We start from the raw sequence: 7,870 nt of genomic DNA, 5'->3' as shown, positions 1-7,870 counted from the left end.
CCCTCATCTGACTCACTCTATTCAACAAGCATTATGTTTGAATTCCACATTTTTTTTAAATAAAAATACTCAGGACACAGCTCAAAAATATATTTACATATCTTTTATATAGTGGAATTTAGAAGAGAGACTAAAACAACAAGGAGCAATACTGTTCTGGGGCTCAGGAAACAGGGCCCCCCAGTTCCTCCTCTGATTGTAACTGGGCAAAAAATGAGGGGCACTGAAATGTGCCCACCTGGAGCCTGCATCTCCCCTTCCAGACAATTCCTTGAGTACCAGAGACACCGAATTCCCTATCCAAGTGGTCTTAAGTTGACTTCCAGAGCCTTCTCAGGTCCGTTCTCTCAAAGGCAGGTTCAAGAAGCAGCCACCAGGTGGCTGTTTGCAGGCATAACAGCTTGAATGTGCAGGTGGGGTGTCCACACACACACAAGATGAGGACCAGGCCATGAGCAGAGAGCCCAGAGCTTCTCAACTACCAAATTCCTGAATGACCCTTCGGGAGTCCCCAGATTCTCAATCTATACCCATCCTTCTGTGCAGACATATTTGCAAAGGCAAGAGAATAGAGCTTATTTTATTTAGCAGATTGTCAGTTTGATTTGTACTTTTAAATATTTAGACATGAACCTTCATTTTTATATTTATTGGGTTTCCACAAAAGTTAGGGAAAGACCCGGGGAAGGAAAAATGTTTTTAAAGGAAGGGATGAGGATCACAAAAATTTTTTTTACTTGCTTTGTGGTGCTTAAGACAGCATCTGGCAACATAGCAAGTACACAAATATCGTTGAAAGAGAAAAGAAGTAGGGGAGACAGGGAGCAATCTGTGATAAACCTTTCACACTTTCAGGAGTTTGCAATACAGTCATAGAGGTCTGAATTCCAAGCCTGTCTCTACCATGTCATGTGTGTATCTTTGGACAAGTTATTCAACATCTCTGATCTTTAATTCCCTCATCTGGAAAATGGGAAAACCATGCCTATCACATACTAAGAGCAAACGAGTGTGAACTACTTACATTATTCTCATCATCACCAACGTTTCCAATGATATACTCCACCCTCTCCATCTCATTTAATTAAAAAGCCATATTTGGAATATTAATTTGTTTCAATTGTTGCTGCTGTGTGCCCTATGCATAAAGAGGAATATTCCATGACCCACATTCTGAAATGCCCCACCACCACCATAACAGATACTGCTGGGGCCACCCATTCCCTGGGCATTACCCCTCAGTACTCAGCAGCTAACTTCCCATGGCCAGTACCAGCATGTCCCTGCAAAAGGGCATCCTCAGCCCTCCAGAGCCCACTTTGTCACTGGCATGGCAGGAGAGCCTTCAATTGATAATGGGTGGAAATGGGTGGGAATGGGTATTCCAGACACCTGCTTTCTCACTCCCAGGGTAGGATAACTCTGAGGTGCACATTCCACACTGAATTCCATCAGGATCACTTTCTAGTTACCCTCCATGATAACCTGCTTAATAATAAGCCCTGTGGTTGCTGCACGAGTAGGCATGAGAGTGGCCACGCCTGTTACTAGGGCCAGTGTTCTTTCTCAGTGTTCATCCTCAGCACTTGCTGAATGTTCTGAAAAATCACCCTTCACATTCGACCAACGGTGCTTCCTGAGAAACATAAAGTTCTATAAAGTGAGATCCACCAGTGATTTCATTCAATAAACTAATATTTATTCTTTTAATCCGATAGTTAAGCAAAGGAGAATAGAAAATAAATGATCACCCAATGTTTCCACCCATGGATGTTTTGGTGGTTACTGGAAATTTTCCCAAATGGTTAAGTGTGGTACCATGACTACACAAAGTGTATCAAATAGGACATCTGCTCCCAAGTACTTTTGTACTTGGTAGTGACCTCGGGGCTTGACAAATATGTTGTCTCCATGTTTTTATTTATTATCTCATAATTCTTCAGATGGTGACAAATTCTGAGATTATAACAAATGTATTAAGATCCCGATATGAATATAATATAACAAAAAAGATGACCTAGATCTAGGGTAGGTGAAAGCCAACTCAAACAGTGGCTAAACTGGGCAGCTGTTTGCAGTTAGGTCCAATTAACAAGTTTTAAAGACAGCATTACGGGGATCTCTTTGAAGTATGTTGTTCTATGAAGGTTTTCCTTGAAAGGGCTTTCCCAATGGAAACCAGTCAAAATCCACAGCTGAGCAGCTTAACTTCCTATTTTGACTTACATACCACGTAGTTCACAATTTTAATTCATTTTCCCCAGTTTGGGTTATGAATATTTCCAACATGTAACAGAATGTCTGGGAAGGCATTTTTGCTGAAAAGACATTTGTGCAATGGAGAAGGGAGAGAGCAAGAGAGGAGGGCTCCTGTGCTCGCATTTATGTTCTGTTGAACTGCCAATCTCCATGGAAAAGTAAATTATAAAACAGTAATGATGTAGTCAATAAGGCATATGAGAGCTTTATCTTCTCCAAAATAAAAGCTGCACACGGTCAAGAACTCTGTCTGGTTCATCACTAAATCCCTAATACCTAAACTGGCACATGACAGGGTTATAACCCGTATTAAATGAATGATTGAATGAATAAATGAACAAGTGGATATTTACTGAGTGAATAAACAGATGTATGAATGAAGTAACAAAATGAATAAATTACATACATATGCTTGGAAAACACAAGCCAAATCCCCTGACCTACATAAGTATGAGTGACACAAAGGTACACACATAGAGAAAGGGAGAAGATTGTCTTAATTCTTCTAATTATTTTGCTGCTGTTGCCTATTTGGAGACAGTTTGGAACTTAAATCTCAGTTTCAATTTGCATCTCTGACAAAAAGAGCTGGGAAATTCACCTAACAGGGTAGCTGACATGTGGTCAGTACATCATAAATATTTGAGGACTAATGAGGGAAAAGACAACACAGTGCTAGGTTCCATAATCCCTGACCAGAAGAGCCTGCAACATCTCCATTTCACTCCTTGTGTATTTCCTAAGTCTTGTTCATTGACTTTCCTGTGTGTCCTTCTTATTCTATTCTCGGACACTAGTTCAAGCCCCACAAGAAAATTTTGTGAAGAGTCAGGGAGCCATCTTCCTTCCCTCTGGTCCCCATCTCAAAGGCAGGAGTCAGTGACTTTGTTGTGAGTTAAGGTGTTTATTTAGAAGATGCTCTGGAGATAATAAGAGATGTGCCAAGAAGGGAAGGCTTTGATAACTATGTAGCCTGTCAAAATGCAGATTCCTGGTTCCCAGCCCCCAAGGACCTCATTCTCCAGGGGTCTGGGGTATAGCCTGGGAATCTGCATACTAAGTACTACCTTGGTTATTCTGATATAGATAACGAATCACAAGAGACATGGGGATAAAAGAAAAGCAAGCTGGAAAGAGAAAATTCTTCATCCCAGAGGACCTTTAAGAAAGTAATTCTGACATCAGTTTGGTTGATGCCATCCAGGGGAATACTTCAGGAAAGTTCTCGAGCATTCTCTAAACAAGATTTTAACTTACTTGAACTTTAAAAAGAAAGATCTAACACATATTCTTTCTTTTCTGTGATGGCAGGGGACACACACATACATATAATCCAGCAACCAAAGGGCTTTAATTTTACAAAGTCTGAAAATTCACCATGAAAGAGAGGGCCCTTGAGCACAATTTGGGTGGACATCCATGCTTCCTACCTTGGAAACTTTCCCCCTAGGGAAAAACCTGAGCTTTGAAAGTGTCATAGAAATGAAAAGAAAGACAGCTAGGAAATAGTTGGAGTGATGTTGCTAAAGAAAAGCAAGAGAAAGAAGCAGGGGCACTGACCTGTGAAACTGCCCACGGGACAAAGCCTGAGGGCAGAAGGGAGGGCTAGACAGAGCTAGACCCCAGGGAAGAACCAGCAAGACAAGTTCCTGAAACTCGGTAATTTAGAGACCTGTGATCTATCTGTCCACACAATAGGTAATTTCAGAGTCGATGGTGTACTCCTGCAAGACAACCTGAAACCTGGAAAACCCAAGACAAACGGTCTGTTAGCACAAAGGATCTCAATGGTTTAAATCCTCCATACATCACTCCCGCATGAAAGGCTTTCTCTATAAACACAGCAGCAAGACCACACTGCCTTATATCAAAACCTTTCCAACTTGTTTTAAAGGGGGCATGATTTTCCACTGGGCATGTGGTTTCTTCACAGTGTCATACATACACAAGCACACACACACCCTGCCTGCCTGTGTGTGCAAATAGCAGAGAAATTTGGCATTTTAGTAAGTAATAAATGCCTAAGGCTTGGTTACTAGCTTGGGAAGCCTCAAACTACGGACTAGTGTGCTACTTCCACATTGTCAGCTGGTCAGACTTCCATCTCTCAGTGATCTGGCCATCCAGACCCGTCCTCTTTCCCTGTTCCTAACCTGCAACCAATGATCCTTTCTCTCTAGGGCCTATTTGAATAAGCAAAGTTTCTTATTTTTGTTTACTCGCCATCAGATTTGGTTAAAAATTAAGTGGTGAGTGTATGGTAAAGGTCATGTGACTATACAATGGACACAGGCATGTTGGAAGGGACAGAGGCAGGAGAAGACAAAACAGTCAGAACTCCTATGTTAGTCAGCTTTTCATCCTATAATGAAAGGCCTGAAATAATTAACTTATAAAGAGAAAAGTTTTATTTTGTCTCACAGTTTTGAGTTCCAGTCCATGACTGGTTGGCCATTACTTTGAATCTGTGGAGAGGCAGCACATCATGACAACAGTGCATAGCAAAGCAAATCCTTATGATCAGGAGAAAAAAAGAGAGAGAGAAAGAAGCCAGGTTTCCACAATCCCCTTTTAGGCCACACCCCCAATGACCTAAGGATCTCTCACTAGGTCCCACCTCTTAAAGGTTCCACCACTTCCCAATAGCACCACCCAAACCTTATCACATGGGCCTTTAGGAGACATTTAATATCCAAACTATAGCATTCTGCCCCTGATTCCCAAAGGTTTGCATTCATCTCAAAATGCAAAATATGTTTAGTTTATTCCCAAGAGTCCCCAAAGTCAACTGTTGCAGCATTGCTCAAAAGTCCAAGTCCAAAAAGTTTCTTCTGAGACTCAAGGCAAACTTAGCTGTGAGCCCCTGCAAAAATTCAAAAATAAATATTTGATAGATACAATGGTAGAACAGGCACAGGGTAAACATTTATATTCCAAAAGGGAAGAATAGGAAAATATAAAGAAGAGGTCAACCCAAGACAAGACTGAAACCTAGCAAGGCAAACATTAAATGCTAAATCTCCAGGCACAGCATCCAGGGCACACCATGGCAGAATGTGAGGTCCCAAGTGCTTGAGCATTTCTGCCTCTACAGCCTTGCTGGTTGCAGCCCATGGCCTCTCCCTGGGAAGTTGTGTATGCTGTCTGCAACTTTACTTTGCACATTGCTAGCACCTCCTCTTTCCTGGAGTCTCTGTTCCAGCTTCAGCTTTGCCCCACAACACCATGCAACACCCTGTCCAGGGTACCTGCAAGAACTCAAACCCTGCCACACACTGCCAGGTTTCCCAGGCTTTCCTTTGAAACCACATGAAAGCCTCCGTGACATGTAACTCCAGCCTTTTGTATGCCTGCAAAATCAGCAGCATATGGAGGACACCCAGGGATGGGTGCAAGCATGAGCTATGCCTGGGCCCACCTGAACCACAGCTGCAGCGGCCTCTGCATGTCTTGACAGCTGAACTTGGAAAAGGATCCCCTAGGTAGAACTGGGTGAGTAGGGTGCCCCAGGCTCCTTGCTGAACTGATTCTGCCCTGGAAATTCTTTAAAACAAATTTGCATTTCTATATCGCTGAGCCTGTAATGGCAGTGGCCTAGGCCTAACAACTCCCACTATCTCAAAAACAAACATCTTTCTCACTCCACTACAATCCAAACCAGCTTGGCAGGGATAGGGTTGAGAGGAGGCTTACTCCAGGGGCCAAGCTGACCAAATGGCCAACAAGTCCCATGTTGCCAGGTGTATGGGAGAGGAAAAGAAAACTCTGCACAACCTCCACCAGCAATTCAATGTTTCATCTGGAGATGATAATATCACCTCCATTTATATCACCTCCACACACCCCCCCTCTACTCCTATTTATATCACCTCCACTCTTGCCAACTCCACTCACATCTCCTCTGCTCACCACCTCTACTTGTGCCACCTCTACTTAAATCCCTTCAGATCACATTACCTCCACTCATATCTTTTTGTCATTACTGGTAATGTGGCCCAACCACTACCCTCCCCACTATAAAAGGACCAACTACAAAGGAAGTAAAGTCCTACTATGTGCCTAAAAGTCAAAGATGCAAAAAAATTCAGAGAACAACACTGTTTTAGTCAGCTTTTTCACCACTGTAACCAAAAGACCTGACAAGAACAATTTTAAAGCAGGAAAATTTATGTGGAGCTCATAGTTTCAGAGGTCTGAGTCCACAGACAGCCAACTCCTTTGCTCTGGGCCCAAGATGAGGCAAAATACCAAGGCAGAAGGGAAGAGCAGAGGAAATCAGCTCAGGACATGACAATCAGGAAGCAGAGAGACTCATCTCATCAGAGACAAAATATATACCCCAAAGGCACTCCCAGTAATCCACATCCTCCAGCCACACCTTACCTACCTACAGTCACCACCCAGTTGATCCCTAACTGGGGATTAATGCACTGATTAGGTTAAGGCTCTCATAATACAATCATTCCACCTCTAAGCAAGCTTGCATTATCTCACACATGAGCTTTTGGGGAATGCCTCATATCTAAACCATAACAAACATTAATGCCATCAGGAAGACAGGAAGGGAGAAGACCCAGCAACTGACTGCTGCTGAGGCAAACTCACTGAAAAAGTCTGCATTTATGCTTATTTCTTTAGTGTTCCTACTGCCACAGACTGTACGCTAGTTCTGACTCAACATCTAGCATCTACCACTGCCTTAAAAATCCTGCAAAGCTGAGGGTATGTCCCAAGCACAATTCAGCCTTTATTCCAACAGTTAATGATAGAATCATATATTTCCATAACATCAAGGTTCAGCAATAGTCAGATGTTCCTTTATAAATTTTAAGAAATATATGTTTTGTTAATTTTGCAATCTTTTTTAAAAGTTCACATTTGCCATGCAATAGTCATTCTCGTGTATTAATTTTAGAAACAAAGTTGGTTGGGCCTTTCTAGAACATTATCGATTCCCTGGCAAAAGAACATTTGAAAGTTTCATTTTCCTTTTGCCCTGTAATTCTACATCTAAAAGTAACATTGAAGAAATAACTATAAATGAAGATAGATTTATATAAACAGATATTGTCTATAGTATTACTATTAGTGCTCCAGACTGGAAGCAATACAAATGTTCAATTGAAGGGGATTGACCAAATAAATACTGCTATATCCATGCACTGAAATATTATGTATCTACTGGATGAAATGCCTCAATGGGTGTTCTAGTCAGCTTTTTCACTGCTATAATTAAAGCCCAACCAGAACAACTGTAGTTGGAGGAAAAGTTTATTTGAGGGCTCACAGTTTCAGAAGTTTTGACTCCATAGAAGGCCAGCTCCATTCCTCGGGGCTTGAGGTAAGGCAGAACATCATAGTGAAAGAGTGTGGCCGAGGGAAGCAGCTCACAGGATGATCAAGAAGCAAAGAGAAAGATACTACACTCTCTAGATACAAAATATATAACCCATAGCCACACCCCCAATGAACCACTTCCTCCAGGCACACCCCACCTGCCTCCAGTCACCACCCAGTTAATCCCATCAGGGATTGGCTCATTGATTGGGTTAAGGCTATATAATCCATTCATTTCTACTCTGAACCTTCTTGCATTATCTCACATGTGAGC

This window comes from Spermophilus citellus (genome assembly GCF_964194105.1).
Source record: "Spermophilus citellus genome assembly, chromosome: 1".
In the NCBI taxonomy this organism is placed as follows: Eukaryota; Metazoa; Chordata; class Mammalia; order Rodentia; family Sciuridae; genus Spermophilus; species Spermophilus citellus.
Note: the sequence above shows the minus strand (reverse complement) of the source record.